The following is a 26,274-nucleotide window of genomic DNA, read 5'->3' as shown; positions in this document are numbered from 1 at the left end:
ACCTTTGCAGTATCCCATAGGTTTTGGACCGAAGAGTTTTCGTTCTCATTGTTTTCCATGAATTGTTTAAGTTCTTCTTTGATTTCCTGGTTGACCCAAACATTCTTGAGCAGAGTGCTCTTTAGCTTCCAAGTGTTTGAATTTCTGCCAAATTTTTTCTTGTGATTGAGTTCCAGTTTTAGAGCATTGTAGTCTGAGAATATGCAGGGAATAGTCTCAATCTTTTGGTATCGGTTGAGACCTGATTTGTGACCCAGTATGTGGTCTATTCTGGAGAAAGTTCCATGTCCGCTTGAGAAGAATGGGTATTTTGTTGTTTTAGGGTGGAATGTTCTGTATATATCTATGAGGTCCTTCTGGTCCAGTGTGTCATTCAAAGCTCTTGTTTCTTTGTTGATTTTCTGCTTAGATGATCTGTCTATTGCTGAGAGTGGAGTATTGAGGTCTCCTACAATTAACATATTGTTATCAATATGAGTCTTTATTTTGGTTAACAGTTGGCTTATGTAGATGGCTGCTCCCATGTTGGGGGCATAGATATTTACAATTGTTAGATCTTCTTGTTGGATAGACCCTTTAAGAATGATATAGTGTCCTTCTGTGTCTCTAGGTACAGACTTTAGTTTAAAATCTAATTTGTTTGATATAAGAATTGCTACCCCAGCTTTCTTTTGAGGTCCATTGGCATGGAAGATGGATCTCCATCCCTTCACTTTCAGTGTGGATGTATCTTTAGGTTCAAAATGAGTCTCTTGTAGACAGCATATGGATGGGTCCTGTCTTTTTATCCAGTCTGCAACCCTGTGCCGTTTTATGGGAGCATTTAGGCCATTCACGTTGAGAGTGATTATTGAAAGGTATGAATTAATTGTCATCATGTTGCCTGTGAAGACGTTGTTTTTATAGATTGTCCCTGTAAATGTCTGTTGTATATCACTCTTGGGGTCTTTTTCCTTTTATAGAACCCCCCTTAATATTTCTTGCAGGGCCAGCTTAGTGGTTGTATATTCTTTCAGTTTCTGCTTGTCTTGGAAGCTCTGCATCTCTCCATCCATTCTAAATCAAAGCCTTGCCGGATAAAATATTCTTGGCTGCATATTCTTCTCGTTTAGTACCCTGAATATGTCTTGCCAGGCCTTTCTGGCTTGTCAGGTCTCTGTGGATAGGTCTGACATTTTTCTGATGTTCCTCACTCTGTACGTAGGGAATCTCTTCCCCCTAACTGCCCTTAAGATGGTTTCCTTGGTTCTAAGATTTGAGAGTTTTACTATTACATGCCGGGTTGTTGGCCTGTTTTCCTTGATCTTGGGAGGGGTCCTCTCTGCCTCTAGGACATGAATGTTTGTTTCATTCCCCAGATTAGGGAAGTTCTCAGCTATGATTTGCTCAAATATATCTTCTAGTCCTCTCTCTCCACTCCCTCTGGGATTCCAATAATTCTGACATTGGAACACTTCATGGTGTCACTTATTTCTCTGATTCTATTTTCATGGATTCTGAGTTGTTTTTCCCTGGCCTCCTCTTTTCCCTTTTGATATATTAAATTGTCTTCCAGGTCACTAATTCGTTCTTCTGCCTCACTTACCCTAGCTGTTAAATTTTCTCGATTAGATGGGATCTCGTTGATAGCATTTTTAAGTTCTGCCAATTCAGCTTTCATTTCTGCCCTTAGAGACTCTATGTTGCCATTAATTGATTTCTCTATTCTAGCTATCGTCTTCACAATTGCTAGGCTGAATTCCATCTCTGACATCTTGGTTATATCTGCATCCATTTGTAAATCTTCTGCATAAGTCATACTCTGAGTCTTTCCTATTTTGGGGGTTCCTCCTCCCAGTCGTTCTGTTGAGGGGTGGTTGAGGGAATGTCTAGAATCCAAATTATTGACTGGAACCCAAGCAAGATGCACCTGTTTTCTAGGGACCTTAGGGTTGTTGGCCTCTTGTTTTCCCAGCCTGTCTTCTGCGGGAGGGGCCTGCTGCACTGTTACTCAGGCAACCCTGTATGGGCAGAGTTGCCCTGCCCCCTGTGGCGGAGGATGGGCTCTGTGGGAACCAGTTTTTGGGGCTTTTGTTCTCTAGCGTCTTTCCCTGTTGGCTTTCCACGTCTCTTCCGAGATTCAGAGCAGAAAAGACCATTTCCAACCCTCTGCCTCAGAGCAGAGAGATCGCAGTCTGTTCTTCAGTGATCTCTCTAGGCCACACTATCTCCGTTTCTGTCCGTGCTGCTATGAACTGCAGCGTCCTGGGTTGTGCGCTCCTCCTCAGTGCTCCCACTCCTGCCTCCAGGTCCGTGTACGTCTCTGCCCTTTGTGCTTCTAAAACTGCCAGCTGCTCGCAGTTCGCACGTGCGACCCCGCTGCTCTGGGTTTCCATCCCCGGGGTGCCCTAAATTCCTTTCCCCACCGCTACTGCTCTTCGAGTCTGTGCCCTGTCCCCAGTGGGGGAGGCTGTCGCTCACTGGCGGTGTAGGATCCCCGCGGCCCTCCCGCTGCTGTTTATCCTCTGATATCTGCCCGCGGAATCACGGCTCTCCACTTCGTACCTCAAAACCAACCACCTGAGGTATTCTGTTTGTACAGATCCAGATCTTCTTTCATCTCAGCCTGATTTCATGGGTGTTCACCATGGTCTGGTAGATATCCAGCTTAATTCTGGGGACCAGTTGGAATAGGGTACCCTACTCCCCCACCATCTTTTCCCCCCTTTCCAAAACTAGTTTTAAAATAGCAGAATAAAGTCTTATTTTGAATAATGTATAATGATTTTAACAATTAAATGCAATGAGGTTTAATAATAACAATTGCCTTTTTTTTTTTTTTTTTTTTGCTTTCAAGATTTTATTTAAATTCTAGTTAGTTAACCTACAGTGTAGTATTAGTTTATGGGTACAATTTAGTGATTCATCACTTGAATATTACACCCACTGCTCATCATATCAAGTGCCCTCCTTAATGCCCATTGGCCATTTATCCCATGCTACAACCCACCATCCCTCTTGCAACCCTCAGTTTGTTGCATATTGTTAAGAGTCTCTTATGATTTGCCTCCCTCTCTGTTTTTATCTTATTTTACTTTTCCTTCCCTTCCCTATGTTCATCTGTTTTGTTTCTTAAATTTCACATATGAGTGAAATCATACGGTATATGTCTTTCTCTGACTTACTTCACTTAGCATAATACACTCTAGAGTATCCATATCATTGTAAATAGCAAGATTTCATTCTTTTAGATGTCTGAATTATATACCATTATATATATACATACCATCTGTTCTTTATCCATTCTTCTATTGATGGACATTTGGGCTCTTTCAATATTTTGCTTATTATAGATAATGCTGCTATAAATATTGGGGTGCATGTGCCCCCTCAAATCACTATTTTTGTATCCTCTGGATAAATACCTTGTAATTAAATTCCTGGGTCATAGGGGAGTTCTATTTTTAACTTTTTGAGGAACCTCCATACTGGTTTCCAGAGTGGCTGCACTAGTTTGCATTCCCACTAACAGTGTAAGGGGGTTCCCTTTCTCCACATCCTCACCAACATCTGTTGTTTCCTGAATTTTTAATTTTAGCCATTCTGACTGCCTTGAGGTGGTATCTCATTGTGGTTTTCATTTGTATTAGCCTGATGATGAGTGATGTTGAGCATTTTTTCATATGTTTGCTAGCCATTGGTATGTCTTCTTGGAGAAATGTCTTCAGCCTATTTCTTAACTGGATTTTCTATTTTGGGGGTGTTGAGTTTGATAAGTTCTTTATAGATTTTGGATACTAGCCCTTTATCCAATATCTTATTTGCAAATATCTTCTCCCATCCCATTGGTTGCCTTTTAGTTTTATTCATTGTTTCCTTTTCTGTGCAGAAGATTTTTGTCTTGATGGAGTCCCAGTAGTTCATTTATGCCTTTATTTCCCTTGCCTCTGGACAAGTGTCTAGCAAGAAGTTGCTGTGGCCAAGGTCAAAGAGGTTGTTACCTGTGTGCTCCTCAAGGATTTTGATGTTTTCCTGTCTCATATTTAGGTCTTTCATCTATTTTGAATTTATCTTTTTGTATGGTATAAGAAAGTGGTCCAGTTTCTTTCTTCTGCATGTGGCTGTCCAATTTTCCCAGCACCATTTGTTGAAGAGACTATCTTTTTTCCATTGGATATTCTTTCCTGCTTTGTTGACGATTGCTGACCATAGAATTGAAGGTCCATTTCTGGGTTCTCTATTCTGTTCCATTGATCTATGTGTCTATTTTTGTGCCAGTACCATTCTCTCTTGATGATCACAGTTTTGTAGCATGGCTTGAAGATTGGAATTGTGATGCCTCCAGCTAATATTTAGAGAAGCATTGATGTCTATTCTTCTCAAACTATTACAAAAAGTAGAAATGGATGGAAAGCTTTGAAAGTCATTCTATGAGGCCAGTATTACCCTGATTCCAAAACCAGACAAAGATCCCACTAAAAAAGAGAACTACAGGCCAATATCCTTGATGATCATGGATGCAAAAATTCTCAACAAAATACTAGCAAACTGAATCCAGCAGTACATTAAAAGAATCATTCACCATGATCAAGTGGGAGATATTCCTGGGTTGCAAGGGTGGTTCAATATTTGCAAATCTATCAACATGATACACTACATTAATAAAAGAAAGGACAAGACCATGTGATCCTCTTAATAGATGCAGAATAAGTATTTGACAAAGTATAACACCCATTCATGTTAAAAACACTCAACAAGTAGGGTTAGAGGGAACATACCTCAACATAATAAGACCATATACAAAAAACCCACAGCTAATATCATCCTTCATGGGGAAAAACTGAGAGTTTTACTTCTATTGTCAGGAACAAGACAGAGATGTCCACTCTCACCAGTTATTAATGTAGTACTGGAAGTGCAAGCCACAGCAATCAGATAACAAAAAGAAATAAAAGACATCCAAATCAGCAAGGAAGAAGTCAAACTTTCACTATTTGCAAATTACAGGATAATCTATGTAGAAAACCTGAAGGACTCCACCAAAAAATTGCTAGAACCGATACATGAATTCAGTAAAGTCACAGGATAGAAAAGCAATGTATAGAAATCTGTTGCATTTCTATACATCAATAATGAAGCAGCAGAAAGAGAAATTAAAGAATCAATTCCATTTACAATTGCACCAAAAACAATAAGATATCTAGGAATAAATCTAACCAGAGGTGTAAAAAACCTGCACTCTGAAAAGTAAAAAAACAAACAAACAAACAAAAACAAAACAAAACAAAAACCCAAACTGATAAAAGAAATTGAAGATGACACAAAGAAATGGAAAAGCATTCCATACTCATGGATTGTAAGAACAAATATTGTTAAAATGTCTATATTATCAAAAGCAATATACATATTTAATGCAATCCCTATCAAAATACCAACAGAATTTTTCACATAGTTAGAACAATCCATCCTCAAATTTATAAGGAACCACAAAAGACCCCCGATAGCAAAAGCAAACTTGAAAAAGAAGAGAAAAGCTGGAGGCATCACAATTCTGGACTTCAAGTTATATTACAAAGCTGTAGTGATCAAGACAGTATGGTACTGGCACAAAAAAACAGACATATAGATCAGTGGAACAGAATAGAAACTCCAGAAATGAGCTCACAACTATGTGGTCAATTAATCAATTAACAAAGTAGAAAAGAATGTCTAATGGGAAAAAGATAGTCCTTCAACAAATGGTGTTAGAAAAACTGGATAGTAACATGTAAAACATGGACCACTTTCTTACCATACACAAAATTAAATTCAATAAGCCCTGGGTGTTATACACAACTAATGAATCTTTGAACACTACATCAAAAATTAATGATGTACTGTATGGTGACTAACATAACATAATAAATAAAAACCTAGAGATGTACTATATGTTGGCTAACTGAACATAATAAAAACTTTTTTTTTAGAAGAAAGACCTAATGTGAGACAAGAAACCATTAAAATCCTAGAGGGGAACACATCTTTGACATTCGCCATAACAACTTCTTACTAGGTATGTCTCCTGAGGCAAGAGAAACAAAAGCAAAATAAATTTTGTAGCTTCATCAAAATAAAAAGCTGGTGCATAGCAATGAAACAATAAAATAAAAAGCAATCTATGAAATGGGAGATGATATTTGCAAATGACATATCTGATAAAGGGTTAGTATCCAAAATATATGAAGAACTTATAAAACTCAACACCCAAAAAACAAAGAATTCAGTTAAAAAATGGGCAGAAGAAATGAATAGACATTTTTTCCAAAGAAGATATACAGATTCCAACAAACACATGAAAAGTTTCTCAGCATCACTTACCATCAGGGAAATGCATGTCAAAACTACAATGAGATATCAATTCATACATGTTAGAATGGCTAAAATTAACAACACAGGAAACAAGAGATATTGGTGAGGATGTGGAGAAAGAGGAACTCTCTTGCACTGTGGGTGGGAATGCAAACTGGTGCAGCCACCCTAGAAAACTGCATGGAGACTCCCTAAAAAGTTATAAATAGAACTACACTACAATCCAGCATTTGCACTAATTGGCATTTTCGCATAGAATACAAAAATACTAATTTGAAGCAATACATGCACCCTGATATTTATAGCAGCATTATCAACAATAGCCAAATTATGGAAAGAACCCAAATGTCCATTGACTGATGAATGGATAAAGAATATGTTGCATACACACACACACACACACACACATGCACGCACACAGTGGAATATTATTCATCCATAAAAAAGAATGAAATCTTGCCATTTGTAACAATGTGGATGCATCTAGGGTATTATGATAAGAGAAATCAGCCAGAGAAAGACAAATGCCAGGTGATTTCACTCATATGTGGAATTTAAGAAACAAAAGAAATGAGCATGGGCAGGGGTGGGGAAGAGAGGAAAACCAAGAAACAGACTCTTCACTATAGAAGACAAATTGATGTTTACCAGAGGGGCGGCTGGTGGGGTGGGGGGTAGGGTTAAATAGGTGATGGGTATTAAGGAGGGCACTTGTGATGAGCACCAGGTATTGTATGTAAGTATTGAATCAGTAAATTCTACACCTGAAACTAATACTATACTGTGTTAACTAGCTGGAATTAAATAAAAACATTAAAAAAAGGAGAAACGTATCATCAAAAAGTCTGTGAGGAGCAGTAATTTGTGAGCTTACATCTACCCCACCCACCATAATGTTCTGAAGGTAGAATCCAGAAAACTTCAAGAAAATTTAGTAAAGTATATAGTATCAAAGTATAAAGTATCAAAATAAGATGCCTCTACAGAACAAGCTGAACAAATAAACTGATGGATTTAGGAGCTGGAAGAAACTGGGGGCAGGTGAAAAATGACTCTTCTGAGGAAAATTGGGGGTAATGAGTAGACATCCTGTTTTTCTTGAAGACTTCAGAAAACTAAGCCACTTGGGAAGGAATCAAATGATTAAAATGTCCTATTGGTAAATAATGAAGAATGTTTTTGTGGATTTTTAAAACCTTAGATGGGAATCTTATTTTTACTTTTCTGAAATCAGTTTTATACCTAAAATTTTGAAAAATTATAGGTCAGAAAATGAATAAAATATATATTTCCTGATGGACTATTCATTTCATTCTGTCAAACAGTAGATAGATATCTCAAAATAAAGTGACATATAGATCAATGGAACAGACTGTGTTTGTATGTGCATGCACATGTATGTGTGTGAAATGAATTAATAACTTTAAGAAGGGATTACAAACATATCTATGGAAATCAGGCAGGTAATATAAATAAAGTGAGCTATTTAAGACAAAGGATCAGTAGGAACTGTGGTGAACTGGAAAGCAAATATGCTACTCAATTCAGTTTCCCTGTGGGACTATGGATCTATTGCCATATTCCCTGCGTTTTCAAGAAAGTCTCAAAACCTATATTTTTACATAAATACTCCAATTTTTAAATATTGGCAAATATTCTCTTATTGTTTTCAATACTGTGCATGCCGAACGAAATAATATCCAGGTTATTAGCCATCAATTTAAATTCTAGCATTCATTCATGCAGGAAATACTGAGGTTCTAATATTAATCGCCATATACTAATCACCAAGGATAAAAACAGTGAAGAAAATGGACAACATATCTTCCGACATGGGACTTATCATACTAGGAGCAGAGTAACCAACACAATTTATAGCAATGCTTCTCATGTTCCTTGTTCATAAAAGTTGACAAAAACAGAAGAGTTTCAGTGGAACACATAAGGAAATACACATGCATTTCCATGTGTCATTTTTTTCTTCCTCTTCTTCAGTAAATAATTATTAATTCAAGTTGTGTATAATATTATTGTTAATATAACAATAATAATTATATTTTTTTAATTTTCGACTGTTTTCTAGGGAGTGTAGCTACTGATAAATTAAGGGACATTTATTTGTTGAGCTTCTCCGTGTGTGTATGTATAATATCCTTATCTAATATTCTGAGATGTTTAATTTCCACTGCCTCTATTCCTTGTATACATTATTCTTTCCCACTAATCTGGCAACAGAGATAGCTTTCTATATGTCTTGCCCTTGCTTGAAGGATGGACCTGTCTTAGAATAAATATGTTAATTAAGCTGCTGATTGGATTTTGAAACTTGCAGCCCACATGATAATTTAAAAGCCAATGCATTTTGATTTATAAGAGCCAAGTATGATTAATAAAAATATTCCTGGAATTCTAAAATTTATTTATGGAATCAAAACTGAGAACATGGACTTTATGTCATCAACCACTAAGTGAGATTTCTTTTGTTTTTGTTTTTTGGAGGGTGGGACCCATACTACCAGAGACCATTGTCTAGCTTCCCAAAATGTAGTATTCTAAAAGGTACAAGTCTCATAGGGATGTACCTTGGCAACAGACTAGCAATGGCAGTAAGAGGTGTTCAGGAAGATAGACTTCAAGGCAGCCTGCATATATCATGTATACCTCAACATGGTGCATGGAAAGCAACTATGTGCTCCAGAGCCCACAAGAAGAGATCAAGACAGTGCTGATAGAACCAGCTGTGAAGACACATACAATAAGAAGCAGGACATGATAAATTCACAATCTGCGCTGACCAAAGTTAAAACTAGACGTGACTGAAATACATTAAATTGACAGGTTTAGGTTCTTCTGCCAGTTGTGAAAATGAGATTCATGAGCTGATTTGAATTACAGTAAAGTAAAAGTTCTGAGGCTTCATATCTGACTTTTGAAACAGTGCAATTTATATCTGCTACATGAGTTTGGAAGAGCTGAGGCAAACTTCAACAGTACCACTTAAGAAAGGAGCAAGATTTGGGGGCGCCTGGGTGGCTCAGTTGTTAAGAAAGGAGCAAGATTTAAAGGTCCAGGGGGAAAGATCTTGGATCCAAAAACATCCAGGTCAGCAAAACTAGACAGTAAGGAGAAAGACTGAAAGTGGAAAGGAAGGAGGGGATGGAAGAATCACTGTCCCCTACCCAACACACACACAGATATGCACAAATATTAATGCAACTAGGGAAACTTGGAAGGAGACATATGTCCACTGACAATTTTTACCATTAAATTCTATACAATGTGCAATGTGATTCTTTCTGTGTTCCCACAAATGTTCAGTAAAACTCAATACAAAAAAGCAAACAAAAACAAAGAACAACAACATGTTCAATAAGATTAGAATTTCTTGTGAAAGCCAGTGAAAAGGTCACGTTTTCTGTCAAGGTTTGTGGGAAGCCAAATTATGGTCACACTATGCAAATGGGGTATGTAGCCAACGGGTGAGCTTTAAAAAGTTAGTTATTTGTGAGAGATTCAATATAGGTATTATGTCTCAAATGTCTTTGTACTTCTCTGAACCTCAGCTATCTACTCTGCAAAATGAATATGAAGATATCTACCTTTTAAAATTACTCAAAGGATTAGAGATAATGTATTTTAAATGCCTAAAATGAAAAAAAAATAAAATACCTAAGATAGTGTCTGGCACAACAACTTTATAAGAAATAATGGCAATTACAGGGAGGAGTTAGATGGCAGAGAAGTAGAAGGACTCTGGGCATTCTTGTCCCTTGAACACAGCTGTATTGAGCTCAGATCACTTGGAACATCCAGGAAATTGATCTGAGGACTGGAAGAAGGCTCTCCATGGTTGGAGGGAGACAGCTTGGCAGGTGTGAGGTGCATGGAAGTGAATTGGAGTAGAGAAAAACGGTGATTCTGCAGAGGGGAGGGAACCCTTTCCACAGAGAGAGAAAACGGAGAGAAAGAGAGAGGGATTGAGAGAGTGCAATGTTGGGTTCACACAAGATGAAAACCTCTCTAGACCATGGACTGGGGAGCAAAGGGTACAGAGTATCACAGGTTTTTTGCAAACAGCATGTAGCTCAAACTCAGGTTTTGGAAGTGTGGGACTTTCACCAGAGCTGTTGCCTGCTCTCCTGGGGAGAAGGAGGGTGCTTGCTGGGGAGCACACAAAGTGGTGTAGGGATCTCCTGGGTCACACTGGGAAATGTTCCCCTTCCTGGAGTACATTTGGAGGAGGGTAGAGTGCCTCTCCAGGGACAAAAGACCTTGCAGGTGCCAGCAAACAGCCTTTTATGGGAAGAGGACAGAAGTACATGCAGAGGGTGGATAACTGCGTTGCTGCTTTTCACAGTCCCACACCATAGATTTCATCCACTGAGCAGATGTTGTACTATTGTTCTGGGACAAAAGACACCAAAAACAATGTAGCAAGGCTCTTCTCTGTAGAAGAGGAGCAGGTCCATTCCATCCGGGTTCCTTTAAGATTTGGAGTTTTGAATCCCAGCCATGTGCCAAAGATAAAACACAGGAGAGCTGTGGAGCCGGGTGTGCTGATGTCCTTCACTTTTCTATGAGGGCTTCCTAAACAGCAGGGGGTGTGAGATCTCCTGTCCAGGGATGAAAGAGGGGGGTGGCACCCTTTTCCCCCTCACTGACAACATTGTGGGACTTCAGTGAGCAACACAGCAGCCCCCAGTGGAGACTGGTGCCACTTACACCAAACTCTGCCCCCCTGTGCCAGGGAAATGCATAGTTACTGGGATAGATCTGACTCTGAGCCAGGGCAGCAGGCCTCTCCCCCAGAAGAATAGAATAGGCAGCACCATGTGTACACCAAGTCTAATGATCATAGAGTGCTTCAAAGAGTCACCTGCAGTTGTGGTGGAAATAGGACCAGGCTTTACTTCTTTGTTTTTTCTTTTATTTTCTTTGGAATCAGGCTTATAGTTTCTTTCTTTATTTCTATTTTGTTTTTTCATTTCCTTTTCTCTTTCTCTTTTGGATCAGGCTTCTTTCTTTTCTTTTTCTTCTTCTTTTTTTTTTTTTTTTTGCTTTTCCTTTCTTCTTCTTTGGAATCAGGCTTGTAGTGTTTTGATTGTCTGTTTGGTTTTTTTCATTCCCTTTCCGTTTCTATTTTTTTTTCTTTTTTCCAGGCTTATTTTAACAAACAAATCAAAGCATATCTAGTTAAAGTTCTAAACACTCCCCACTGCAAGTGGGGAGGAGCTGTGCAGATGACTGACCAGTGGGAAAGAGCACCCAAAATGCAACAGCAGCATGCACACAACATACACCAGAAACACTTCCTTGAGTGCCAAGCTCTGGACAGTGTATGCCTCCTTTTTAATATAGCATTACTCTCAGGTGCTCTCAGGAAACGTAACAAGCTTTTAAAGCACACAAATGACAGAAACTTAGCCAAAATGACAACACAGAGGAATTCTCCCCAAAAGAAAGGTCAAGAAGAAATCACAGCCAGTGACTTGCTCAAAACAGACATAAGCAATATATCTGAACAAGAATTTAGAACAACAGTCATAAGATTATTAGCTGGGCTTGAAAAAGCATAAAAGGTACCAGAGAGGGGCGCCTGCATGGTTCAGTAGGTTAAGCATCTGCCTTCAGCTCAGGTCATGATCCCAGGGTTCTGGGATAGAGCCCCGCATCAGGCTCCCTGCTCAGCAGGGAGTTTGCTTCTCCCTCTGCTCATGCTCTCTCTCACTCATTTTCTCTCTCTCAAATAAATAAAATATTTTTTAAAAAACTATAAAAAAAGAAGACACCTGAGAAATCCTTGCTATAGAGATAAAAGACCTAAAAACTAGTCAGGCTGAAATAAAAAATACTATAACTGAGGTGCAAAACCGACTGGATATAATCACAACAAGGATTGAAGAATCAGAGGAGAGAATAGGTGATACAGGAAAAAATTATAGAGAATAATGATGCTGAAAAGAAGAGGGAAAGAAACTATTAGATCATGAAGGTAGACTTAGGGAAATCAGCGAGTCCATAAAATGAAAAAATATCTGTATTATAGAAGTCTCAGAAGAAGAGCCAGAAAAGGGGGCAGAAGATTTATTTAAACAAATTATAGCTGAGAACTTCCCGAATCTGGGGAAGGAAACAGGCATTCAAGTTCAAGAGGCACAGAGACTCCTCTTGAAATCAACAAAAACACATCAACACCATGACATATATTAGTGAAACTTGCAAAATACAAAGAAAAAGAGAGAATTTTGAAAGTGGCTAGGAACAAAAGGTCCTTAACCTACAAAGGTAGACACATAAGATTAGAGGCAGACCTGTCCACTGAAACTTTGCAGTCCAGAAGACATGGCAGGAAATATTCAAAGGGCTAAATGGGAAAAATATGCAGCCAATAATAATTTATCCAGCTAGGCTCTCATTTGGAATAGGAGATCTAGAGTTTCCAAGACAAGCAAAAACTAAAGGAGTTCATGAACACTAAACCATCTCTGCAAGACATATTAAAGGGAAAATGTGACCAAAAGCAACAAAGAATAGAAAGAAACAGAGACAATCTATAGGAATAGTAACTTTACAAGTAGTACAATGGCACTAAATTCATCTCTATCAATTATTACTCTGAATGTAAATGGACAAATGCTCCAATCAAAAAGCATAGGTTATCAGAATGGATAAAAAACAAGATCCATCAATATGCTGCTTACAAGAAACTCATTTTAGACCCAAAGACACCTCCAGATTGAAAGTGAGAGGGTAGAGAACCATTTATCATGGTAAGGGACATTGAAAAAAAAGGTGGAGTAGCCATACTTACATCAGACAAACTAAATTTTAAACCAAAGACTGTAATAAGATGAAGAAGGGCACTATATTATAATAAAGGGGTCCATCCAATAAGAAGATCTAACAATTGCAAATATTTATGCCCCTAAATTGGGAGCACCCAAATATATAAATCAATTAATAACAAACTTAAACTCATTGATAATAATACATTAAGGTAGAGGACTTTAACATCCCACTCCCAGCAATGGACAAATCACTGAAACATGCTTAGAAGATCAACAAGGAACCAAGGGCTATGAATGACACACTGGAACAGATGGACTTCACCAATATATTGAGAGTATTTCATCCTAAAAAGAACAGTGCTATGAAACTTGAAGTAAATCAAAACAAAAAAATTTGGAAAGACCACAAATACATGGAGGTTAAAGAACATCCTACTAAGGAATGAATGGGTTAACCAGGAAGTTAAAGAAGAGATAAAAAAAAAAAAGTACATGGAAGCAAATGAAAATGAAAATACAATAGTCCAAAGCCTTTGGGATGCAGCAAAGACAGTCCTAAGAGGGAAGTATATAGTAATGCAAGTCTTCCTCCAGAAGCAAGAAAAATCTCAAATACACAATGAAACCTACACCTAAAGGAGCTGGGAAAAGAACAGCAAATAAAGCCTTATCTAGCAGGAGAAGGGAAATAATAAAGATTAGAGCAGAAATCAATGATATAGAAATGAAAAAATCAGTAGAACAGATCAATAAAATTAGGAGCTGGATCTTTGAAAGAATTAACAAACTTGATGAACCCCTAGCCAGATGTACCAAATAGAAAAGAGAAAGGACGCAAATACGTAAAACCATGAATGAAAGAGGAGAGATCACAACAACACTACAGATATGCAATTATAAGAGAATATTATGAGCAATTATATACCAACAAATTAGGCATTATGGAAGAAATGGATAAATTCCTAGGAACATACAAACTACCAAAATTGAATCAGGAAGAAATAGAAAATCTGAACAGACCCATAACCAGCAATGAAATGGAATCCGTCATCAAAAATCTCCCAACAAACAACAGTTCAGGGATGGATGTCTTCCCAGTGGAATTCTACCAAACATTTAAAGAATTAATACTTATTCTTCTGAAGCTGTTTCAAAAAATAGAAATGAAAGGAAAACTTCCAAACTCCTCCTATGAAGCCAATATTACCTTGATTCCAAAACCAAAGACCCCACTAAAAAAGAGAATTACAGACCAATATCCCTGATGACTATGGATGCAAAAATTCTCAAGATGCTACTAGCTAATTGAATCCAACAGTACATTAGAAGGATTATTCACCATGATCAAGTGGGATTTATTCCTGGGCTGCAGGGTGGTTTAATATTCACAAATCAATCAACATGATACACCACATTGATAAAAAAAAGGATAAGAACCATATGATCCTGTCAATAGATGCAGAAAAGGCATTTGACAAAATTGAGCATCCTTTATTGAAAAACCCTCAAGAAAGTAGGGATAGAAGAAGCATACCTCAACATCATAAAGGCCATATATGAAAGACCCACAGCTAATATCATTCTCAATGGGAAAAAACTGAGAGCTTTCCTCCTAAGGTCGGGAACCCGACAGGGCTGTCCACTCTCACCACTATTATTTCACATAGTACTGGAAGTCCTAGCCTCAGCAATCAGACAAAAAAAAAAAAAAAAAAAAGAAATAAAAGACATCCAAATAAGCAAGGAAGAAGTAAAACTTCCACTATTTACTCTATGTAGAAAACCCAAGGGGGCACCTGGGTGGCTCAGTTGATTAAGCATCTAATTCTCGGTTTGGGCTCAGGTCATCACCTCAGGGTCGTGAGATCGAGGCCTACGTCAGGTTCCATGTTCAGCGTAGTCCACTTGAGAATTTCTCTCTCCCTCTGTCCCTTCCCCTCCACTCTAACTCTCTCTTTCTAAAAATAAATAAAATCTTTTAAAAAAGAAAACCCAAAAGACTCCACAAATAATTGCTAGAACTGATTCATGAATTCAGCAAAGTTGCAGGATATAAAATCAATGCACAGAAGTCTATTGCATGTCTATACACCAATAGTGACGCAGCAGAAAGAGAAATGAAGGAATCAGTCCCATTTACAATTGCGCCAAAAAACATAAGATGCCTAGGAATAAACCTAACCAAAGAGGTAAAAGATCTATACTTTAAAAACTATAGAACACTTATGAAGGAAATTGAGGAAGACAGAAAAAGATGGAAAAACATTCCATGTTTATGGATTGGAAGAACAAATATTGTAAAAATGTCTATACTACCCAAAACAAGCTATACATTCAATGCAATCCATATCAAAATAACACCAGCTTTTCTCATAGAGTTAGAACAACTCTAATATTTGTATGGAAACAGAAAAGACCCAGAATAGCCAACACAATCTTGGAAAAGCAAAACTGGCAGCATCACAATTCTGGACTTCAAACTGTATTATAAAGCTGTATGACAGTATGGTACTGGCACAAAAATAGACACATAGATCAATGGAACAGAATAGAGAACCCAGAAATGGACCTTCAGTTCTATGGTCAGCAATCTTCAACAAAGCAGGAAAGAATATCCAATGGAAAAAAGACAGTCTCTTCAACAAATGGCGCTGGGAAAATTGGACAGCCACATGCAGAAGAAAGAAACTGGACCACTTTCTTATACCATACAAAAAGATAAATTCAAAATTGATGAAAGACCTAAATATGAGACAGGAAAACATCAAAATCCTTGAGGAGCACACAGGTAACAACCTCTTTGACCTTGGCCACACAACTTCTTGCTAGACATTTGTCCAGAGGCAAGGGAAATAAAGGCATAAATGAAGTATTGGGACTTCATCAAGACAAAAATCTTCTGCACAGAAAAGGAAACAATGAATAAAACTAAAAGGCAACCAATGGGATGGGAGAAGATATTTGCAAATAAGATATTGGATAAAGGGCTAGTATCCAAAATCTATAAAGAACTTATCAAACTCAACACCCCCAAAATAAAAAGTCCAGTTAAGAAATAGGCTGAAGATATTTCTCCAAGAAGACATACCAATGGCTAGCAAACATATGAAAAAATGCTCAACATCACTCATCATCAGGCTAATACAAATGAAAACCACAATGAGATACCACCTCACAGCAGTCAGAATGGCTAAAATTAAAAATTCAGGAAACAACAGATGTTGGTGAGGATGTGGAGAAAGGGAACCCCCTTACACTGTTAGTGGAATGCAAACTAGTGCAGCCACTCTGGAAACCAGTATGGAGGTTCCTCAAAAAGTTAAAAATAGAACTTCCCTACGACCCAGGAATTTAACTACAAGGTATTTATCCAGAGGATACAAAAATAGTGATTTGAGGGGGCACATGCACCCCAATATTTATAGCAGCACTATCTATAATAAGCAAAATATTGAAAGAGCCCAAATGTCCATCAATAGAAGAATGGATAAAGAACAGATGGTATATATATATATATATATATAATGGTATATAATTCAGACATCTAAAAGAATGAAATCTTGCTATTTGCAATGATATGGATGGAACTAGAGTGTATTATGCTAAGTGAAATAAGTCAGAGAAAGACAAATACCATATGATTTCACTCATATGTGAAATTTAAGAAACAAAACAGATGAACATAGAGAAGGGAAGGGAAAGTAAAATAAGATAAAAACAGAGAGGGAGGCAAATCATAAGAGACGCTTAACAATATGCAACAAACTGCAGGTTGCTAGAGGGATGGTGGGTGGTGGCATGGGATAAATGGCCAATGGGCATTAAGGAGGGCACTTGATATGATGAGCACTGGGTGTTATATGGAACTGATGAATCACTAAATTGTACCCATAAACTAATAATACACTGTATGTTAACTAAATTGGATTTAAATAAAGAAAGAACTACAAAATAAAATAAAAATGTAAATATTTTGTAGAATTTGCCTTTGAAGCCATCTGGCCCTGGACTTTTGTTTGTTAGGAGATTTTTGATTAATGATTCAATTTCTTTGCTGGTTATTAGTCTGTTCAAGTTTCTATTTCTTCCTGTTCCACTTTTGGTAGTTGATATGTTTCTAGGCATTTATCCATTTCTTCCATGTTGGCCAATTTGTTTGCATAGAGTTTTTCATAATATTGTCTTATCCTTGTTTGTATTTCTGTGTTCTTGTTATTTCTCCTCTCATTTGTGATTTTATTTATTTGGGTCCTTTCTCTTTTCCTTTTCATAAGTCTGGCTAGGGGTTTATCAATTATATCAAGTTTTTCAAAGAAAAACCTCCTGGTTTCATTGATCTGTTCTACTGTTGTTTTTTGTTTTGTTTTGTTTTAGTTTCTATATCATTTATTTCTGCTCCAGTGTTTATTATTTCCATTCTTCTGCTGGTTTTAGGCTTCACTTGTTATTCTTTGTCTAGCTTCTTTAGGTGTAAGGTTATGTAGTTTATTTGAGATTTTTCTTGCTCCTTGAGGTAGGCCTGTATTGCTATATACTTCCCTCTTAGGACCACTTTTGCTGCATCCCAAAGGTTTTGGAGTATCATGTTTTCATTTTCAATTCTTCCATGTATTTTTAAATTTCTTCTTTAATTTCCTGGTTGACCTATTCATTCTTTAGTAGCATGTTCTTTAACCTCCATGTATTTGTGGTCTTTCCAAATTTTTTGTTATAATTGACCTCAAGTTTCCTAGTGTTTGGTCAGAAAATATGCATCAGGGTTGCCTGGGTTGCTCAGTTGGTTGAGCATCTGCCTTCAGCTCAGGTCATGATCCTAGGGTCCTGTGATTAAGAGGAGTCTGAGTCGGGCTCCTCTTCTCCTCTCCCTGCTTATGCCTTCTCTCTCTCTCTCTCATGAATAAATAAAATCTTAAAAAAAAGAAAATATGCATCTTATGATCAATCTTTTTGTACTTATTGAGGTCTGATTTGTGACCCAGTATGTGATCTCTTCAGGAGCAGTCTCAAGTGCACTTGAAAAAATGTGTATTCTGCTGTTTTAGGATGAAGTATTCTGAATATATCTGTTAAGTCCATCTGGTCCGGTGTCATTCAAAGCCATTGCTTCCTTGTTGAGTTTCTGCTTAGATGGTTTGTCCATTTATGTAACTGGGTGTTAAAGTCCCCTACAATTATTGTATTATTATCAAGGAGTTCCTTTATGTTTGTTATTAATTGTTTTACATATTTGTATTTTCTAAGTTGGGGGCATCAATGTTTACAATTGTTGTTAGATTTTCTTGTTGGATACTCCCCTTTATTATGATATAGTGCCCTTCATGTCTTGTTACAGTCTTTGGTTTAAAATTTAGTTTGTCTGATATAAGTATTGCTGCTCTGGCTTTCTTTTGACATCCATTTGCATGATAAATATTTCTGTATCACCTCACTTTCAATCTGCAGGTGTCTTTGGGTCTAAAATGAATCTCCTGTACGCAGCATATAGATAGGTCTTGTTTTCTTATCCATCCTGACACCCTCTGTCTTTGATTGGAGCATTTAATCTGTTTACATTCAGAGTAATTATTAATAGATATGTATTTTGTGCCATTTTATTAATTGTTTTGTCATTGTTTCTGGAGATTTTCTATGTTCCTTTTTAGTCTTTTTTGCTTTTAGTCTTTCTTTCCCACCCAAGGAGTCCCCTTTAATATTTCCTGCAGGACTGGTTTAGTGGTAAAGAACTCCCTTAATGGGCGCCTGGGTGGCTCAGTTGGTTAAGCGACTGCCTTAGGCTCGGGTCATGATCCTGGAGTCCCTGGATCGAGTCCCGCATCGGGCTCCCTGCTCAGCAGGCAAGGCAGTCTGCTTCTCCCTCTGACCCTCCTCCCTCTCATGTGCTCTCTCTCATTCTCTCTCTCAAATAAATAAAATCTTAAAAAAAAAAAAAAAAGAACTCCCTTAATTTTCATTTGTCTGGGAAACTCTTTATCTCTCCTATTCTGAATGATAGCCTGCTGGATAGAGTATTCTTGGCTGCATATTTTTCCTGCTCAGCATGTTGAATATATCATGCCACTTCTTTCTGGCTTGCCATGTTTCTGTAGAGAGATTTGCTGCTAGCCTTATGTGTCTTCCCTTGTGAGTTAGGGACTTCTTTTGTCTTGGTGATTTTAGGAGTTTTCTTTTCACTATAGTTTGCAAATTTAACTACAATATGTCTTGGTGTTGACCTGATTTTGTTGATTTTGATGGGATTTCTCTGTGCCCCCTGGATTTGGATGTATGTTTCATTCTCCAGATTAGGGAAGTTATCAGCCATAGTTTCCTCAAATAAACCTTCTTCCTCTTTTCTCTCTCTTCTTGTCCTGGGACTCCTATGATACAAATGTTGTCACATTTGATGGAATCACTGAGTTTCCTAAGTGTAGTCTCATGATCCAATATTTTCTTTTCTCTCTTTTGTTCAGCTTCATTATTTTCCATAATTGTTTATTGTATATCACTTATCTGTTCTTCTACTTCTTCCTTCCCTGTGGTCTTTACATCCAGTTGGTTTTGAATCTTAGTTATTGCATTTTTCATTTCAGCCTGATTTTCTTTTTTAGCTCTTTTATATCTGCAGTGAGAGTCTCCCTGATGTCTTCCATGCTTTTCTCAAGCCCACTAGTATCCTTATGATTGTTGCTTTAAATTCTGGATCAGGCATATTACTAATATCTGTTTTGATTATATCCCTGGTCATGACCTTTTCTTCTTTCTTTTGGGATGAATTCCTCAGTCTTGGCATTTTGTCTAGGTCTGTGTCTTTTTCTGTAAGTTAGAAATGCCTGTTATGTTTCCTGATCCTGAGAGTTATGGCTTTATTAAAAAGAGATCATATAGTGTCCAGGGCCTGGCTCTTCAGGGAGTGTCTCTGGTGGGTCCCGTGTGCACTCTCCTACTCTGTTTTGGCTGCTGTATCCCTCAGGTCAGTCGTCTTTAGAGGTTCTCATTGCCTGCATTTGGAAGTGTTTGGACCATGGCCAGAGTGTGGTGATTTTTTAGGTGTGTTCTGGTCTGCTCATTAAAGGAGACTTTATGTTATTTCCACTAGAACTGAAGCTTTGCAGAATTCTGTGGTCAGTAGACATGGTACATGCAGGGGTTTTTTCTGGTCTCTGGGAAAAGGGCCCACTGCATGGGTTTTTAGTCACACTTGCCCAAGAAAAGCAGTACCAGCAGAACACAGAATGGTGGGACTTGGTGTAAGCAAGTTAGGCAGCAGTGTTGGTGGTGTGCTGTTTACTAAGTTGGTTTATGCTGAGGTGTGGATGAGGGAAATGGTTCCAGCCAGCTCCTTTGTTCCCAGGGAGGGGAGTCTGTTTGTTTTTTTTTTTTTTTTCCAAGTTTCAGATATTTATTATTCAGTGAAAGCCCCAACACAATACACCAACATGATTTCGTGCATTTAGAGGGGAAATATTTCCTGGTAAGTGGAAAATTGCACAGATGGCTTCTGGAAGACCTTCATTCTAAGCACCTTTATAGTGAAACGTTTTATTTAGAAGTCTGGACCTTTCTTCAGTTTGCTGTAATCTACATTTACTGAGTAGAACCTGTATTGATCATTGGGACCCAGTTTGTTCCAGGGTTCTGGGTTATTCTTCCTATCCCAACTGACATCTGGATTGAACAATGCCAGGCGCAAGACATACAGTGCTGCTCCAGTACCTCTTGCCCCGATAAATACGAGGAGGGGGATCAAGCTCGGATGCTTCTTGGCCTGACCGATGATCTGGTGTAACATGGTTGTGGCAGAGGCCTCCTGTCCAGGAGAAGAAAAAACCAAACGTGGAACTCCTGGGCCGGGGAGTCTGTTTTTAAAGCTCTCAGGGAACCACTTTTAGAGGAGCAAATAACTTCCCCTTGTGCATCCCAGGCATTTTTAGGATCGCTGTTTTCACATTGTCTCTGGGTTGCTTGCCTGCCCGGAGCAGCACAGTGCACCTTGGGCTCTATCTTAGCCACTCATTCTGATTTTTAAAATTCCAAACATCAGGGATCTGGTGTGGCAGGGACCTGCACTGGTCCTCTGGGAAGGGTTTCACTGCCCTGGGACTGATGCAGGTTTGATCCAGTCACCCCAGAGCACAGGAGCAGGGGATTTGGAACATAGCAGGCTAAACAGCCTGTGTCCCATTTAGATGCCTTCAGCAGGTGTCTCTGCACCTATGCTGAGGGGCGGGGGAGGGAAATGACACCCGACTGTTCTTTTGTCCCTAGATAGGCAATGTCACCTCTCACATAGGTGCTCCAAAAAGTATGAATAGTCTCTCCCTGTGCATCTTAGGCAATCTTCAGATTGTGCAGTCTGCCCTGTGGTGCTTGCCTGCCGCCTCTCCAGGAGTAGGGCAGTGTCCTCTGATCTCTATCCCAGGCAAACCCAGGGACCTCTAAAACTCCAGTCTTTGTGCCCTGCTGGTTGTAAAAATTCTCGAAAATCAGCCCTTCTCATTTTCCCAGACAATAGCTTTGGGGAAGTGTTCTTCTTGTGTGTGTCCATGTGCACTCCACTCTCTCTCACTTTTCTCCATGTCCAGGGCTCCCTCCCCTCCACAGCACCGGTGGTCAGTTTTTCCCCCAAACCACATCTCTGCACCTCCTACCTTCCTCAATATGACCTCTTCTCTCCAATTGTGCAGTTTGTTCTATCAATTCTCAGGTCGATTTCTTGGGTATTCAGAATGATTTGATAGCTATCTAGAGTGTTCAAGGGACCAGGCAAACCTAGGGTCCTCCTACAGTACTGCCATCTTAGCTCTTCTCTCCCAGCTTTTACTGATTTTGATGGGAGTTCTCTGAGCCTCAGGATCTGGATGCCTGTTTCCTTCCCCAGATTAGGGAAGTTTCCAGCTATTATTTCCTCAAATAGATTTGCTGCCCCATTTTCTCTTCTTATTCTGGGACTCCTATAATATGAATATTATTACATTTGATGGAGTCACTGAGTTCCCTAAGTCTATTCTTGTGTTCCATACTTCTTTCTCTCTTTTCTTCAGTTTCATTGTTTTCCATTGTTTTGTCTTCTGTATCACTTACTTATTCCTCTGTGTCTTGCAGCCTTGTGTTCATTGCATCAAGTATGTTTCCAATTTCAGTTATTGCAGTTTTCATTTCAGACTCATTGTTTTTTAGTTCTTTTATCTCTGGGGTAAGGGCCTCCCTGAAGTCTTCCATTCTTTTCTCAAGCCCAGTCGGCATCTTTATGATTGTTGCTTTAAATTTTCCATCAGGCATGTTACTTATATCTGTTTCACTTAGATTTCTGGCCATGGTCTTTTCTTGTTCTTTCATTTGGGATGAATTCCTTGATCTTGGCATTTTGTCTAAGTCTCTGCCTTTTTCTGTGAACAGCCTTTTCCTGTGTGTTAGATTTCTTTATGAAGAAGAGGTCATATAATGTCCAGAGCTTGGTGCTTCTGGGAGTGTCTCTGGTGTGTATTGTGTGCACTCTGCTGCTGTGTTTTGGCTGCTCTATTTTTCACACCACTCATCTACAAAGGCTCTTTTTACCTGCAGTGGGCAGTGTTTGGTCCTTTGCCAGAATGTGGTGATTTTAACTAGGTGTGCTCTGGTCTGCTTGTTAAATGAGACCTGATACTATTTCCACTAGAACTGAAGCCCTGTAGAACTCTCTGGTCAGGAGATGTGGTGTCAGCAGGGATTACTGCTGGTCTTCTGGGAAAGGGACCCACCGCACTGGAACTGAGGCTAGCTTGACCGAGAAGGATGTACCACCAGAGCACAGGGTTGTGGGACTTGATGTAAGCGGGTTAGGCAACCAATGTAGGAGCCATGCTGCTTACTCCAGGTTTATGCTAAGGGGTGAGGGAGGGAAATGGTGCCAGCAAGCTCCTTTGTAGGAGAGGAGAGGCATCTGGAGAGACATCTCTGTGCACGCTGCCTCTCAAGGAAGCACTCTGAGAAGAGGGAGTAATTTTCTGCACTGTGTGTCACAGGCATCTTTCAGATTGCTGTTTCAATACTGTCTGCCTCCAGTTGTTTGCCTGCCTTCTCTCCAGGAGCAGCATAGTGCCCCCTGGGCTCTAACCCAACCAAGCCTGTAGCCTTCTGAAACTCCAGGCTTTAGGGACATGGTGTGGGCAGGGGCCTATGCTGGTCTTCTGGGGAGGGTCCCACCATGCTGGGACTGAGACAAGCTTGACCAAAATGGGCTGTCATGCCAGAGCACAGGGGTGTGGGACTTGGTGTAAGCAAGTCAGGCAGTCAGTGTTGGAGATGAGCTGTGTTTATGCTGAGGGGTGGTTAAAGAAATGTCCCCACAGCAGTGTCTCCCTGAACTCTGCCTCTCAGGGACAAGCTCCAAGAAGAGCAAAAAAATCTCCCCATTTTGTGCCCCAAGCATTCTTCAAATTGTTGTTTCCAGGCCTTCTGCCCTTGGGTTGTTTGCCTGCCTTCTCTCCAGGAGTAGGGCAGCACCTACAGAGCTCTATCCTAGCTAAGCCTGCTGATCTTTAAAACTCCAGTCTTTAAGCCCTGCTGGTTGCAAGAACTCACAAAAATCAGCCCCTCTTGTTTTCCCAGCCATTGGCTTTGGGGAAATGCTCTCCTTGTGCACTTCCCTCTGTGCTCCTGTCTTTCTCACCCTTCTCTGTGACCATGGCTCCTGTACCTCCTCAGCACCTGCAATCTCTCCTTTAAACCATGTCTCCACACTTCTTACTTTCTTCTATGTGTCTTCTTCTCTCCCTTTAGATGTGGAGTTTGCTCTGTCAGTCTTCAGGTTGATTTCTGGGGTATTTAGAATGATTTGATAGTTATCTAGTTGTGTTTGAAGGACGAGATGAGCCTAGAGTCCTCCATCTTAGATCCTTTACTGACATTTTTAAACTTACATTAAAATTCAGTTTCTTTTAATATACCCTTCCTCTTTAAGGGTATATTTCTTTCACATCTCAGAACTGAACGCTTTTACTAATTTATGTTATTGTTTGTGGATTCTGGTGATTTAAAATATATCTTTGTCTTATTTTAAATATCTTATTTTCTCTTTTTTTAGTGCTTTGTATTTATACATCCTGTTAGCATATATCCTATATATCTATGGTAGACCTGGACAGGATAAAGAAGAAGCTCCTGAGAAGTGCCTTTTCTAGGAAGATGTCCCAGGATTTAGTGCTTGAATAGTATGACAACTAATAAAATCATCATTGGAGACACAGCTTCATTATATTTTAATCTTTCTACAGCTGCTTTAGGGAATCCTTTTTAAGCCTACATTTTGTTTTAGAGGCTCTCAAAAATAAAATCATACCTAAATTACCTGTTTAGAGGATTTGTGAGAAAAAGTAGGCAACAGAAAAAAATACTATCATGTTTGTCTAAGTTTTCCAGACATTTCAACCTAGAGCCAAAATCTGTGGAGTGTAGAATAGAAGTTTACTGGAAGGATACAGGAGAAGGAGTTGCAACTGGGCTAAGAAGACTAACATTGTTGTCCTTGGTATAGGTAACTGTTTCCATTTCTGCTGGCATCTGTATCTAATTCTCAAGTGTTTTATTTGTGGTTCAGGCAAAAACACTAATCCTTTCAGATAAGTGGACTAAAGTTCATTGAAAGGGGCAGAAATTAAGTCAAAGTGACTGAAATTACATGTGGGTATAGGTGAGAAAGATTGCACCTGGTTGAAAATGCAGGTGCATGAGGAGCTTGTTTCCGGCCTGACTATTGGATTAGGACAGTTGTTCTCAAACTTGAATATCAGAATCACCTAGAGGGTTTAAAAAATGGATTTCACTAATCCCCAGAGTTCCTGATTAGATAAATAGGCCTAGGGTGGGGACTAATAATTTGCCTTGGAATTTTGTTGAAAGTTCCCATATAATACTGATGCTGCTGGTCTTGGGACTTTACTTTGAAAACTACTAGAATATAGCAACAATACTAATTACAGACTCCCATCTTCTAGTGGAAATAGAACTCCTGGTAAAATGCCAGGCTCGCTCAGGATTGTTTTGGGAGGAGATAATATTAAATCTACAATTTGGAGGTTTCAATATCCAAAGCTTGATAGGGCAGAGTAAGTGGGGATTAACATCTCCTGGGCAGTGATATGCTGGAGCCAGTACTTACTGGCTCCTGAGAGACAACAAGCACATCTATTCCCAGCTCCATGTTCAGAAATATCAGGTTGGTAGCTTGAAACCAACCTTGGTGGGAGATTTACACCACACATATTTACCAGCATTCCACGGCCTAAAAGTGATAGTTGGTGCTCATATGTGCATAAGGTTAGATACACTAGAGACCCTAAAAACCACAGACCCTGCTTTTAAGAAGTCACATTCTAAATACAAACAATTATAGCTATCCCATTAAAATTGTGTGGTATTATTCATTTAACAAGCATTTATTGAACCCTTGCCATGTGTCAAGAACTGTAACATGCTGGAGATACAACAATGAACCAGGAAAACCACAGTCCTTACCTTTTTGGAGCTTACACAATTTTTTTTTAAGATTTTATTTATTTATTTGACAGAGAGAGACAGCCAGAGAGGGAACACAAGCAGGGGAGTGGGAGAGGGAGAAGCAGGCTTCCCACCAAGGAGGGAGCCTGATGCAGGGCTTGATCCCAGGACCCTGGGATCATGACCTGAGCTGAAGGCAGACACCTAATGACTGAGCCACCCAGGCACCCCAGAGCTTACACAATTTTAAAGAAAAGATATAACTGTAATGTGAGTGGTTTAACTTAATTCTTTGTTCAAAAACGATTGCAAGTACATTAGCGGCAAAGAGCATAAAATCTTTAAAACTCAAAATAATGAAGAAAATTCCTAATAATTATCTTTACAAACACAGTGGTGTTTAAAAAACAAAATTCAGCCAATTAAGTTTGATGATCTAATTGGCTTTATTAAGTGATTCATGAATAGGGCAGCATCCCATTTAGCATATAGAGAGATGCTCTGAGGAGTTGTACAAAATGGAAGGTTTTTATGAAAAGGAGGCTGGGGCAAGAAGTTATTAGCAAAAGAAAAGAAAGGATCTTTCTTTCTGGCAAGGTCACCTTCCCTTAGGGGGAAGAGCAGGGATCTTATCATGCAGATTACCTCATCTTTCTTGGGGGAGGTAGGGGATAGAGCGGGCCCAGGTGGTAGATTAGCTCTTAGG

General features: G+C 39.0%; 1 long non-coding RNA gene and 1 pseudogene across 1 annotated transcript in view; one reads left to right on the top strand and one right to left on the bottom strand.

Annotated features, from left to right (window-relative positions):
* Nucleotides 1–26,274, top strand: part of LOC118531652 (uncharacterized) — a 77,791-nt gene that overhangs the window by 29,204 nt on the left and 22,313 nt on the right. The gene's annotated exons all lie outside the window — the stretch shown is intronic.
* On the bottom strand, nucleotides 20,623–20,883 carry LOC118531651 (cytochrome c oxidase subunit NDUFA4 pseudogene; annotated as a pseudogene).

This window comes from Halichoerus grypus, chromosome X (assembly GCF_964656455.1).
Source record: "Halichoerus grypus chromosome X, mHalGry1.hap1.1, whole genome shotgun sequence".
NCBI classification, from domain to species: domain Eukaryota; kingdom Metazoa; phylum Chordata; class Mammalia; order Carnivora; family Phocidae; genus Halichoerus; species Halichoerus grypus.
This window is presented reverse-complemented; position numbering and strand designations above follow the sequence as displayed.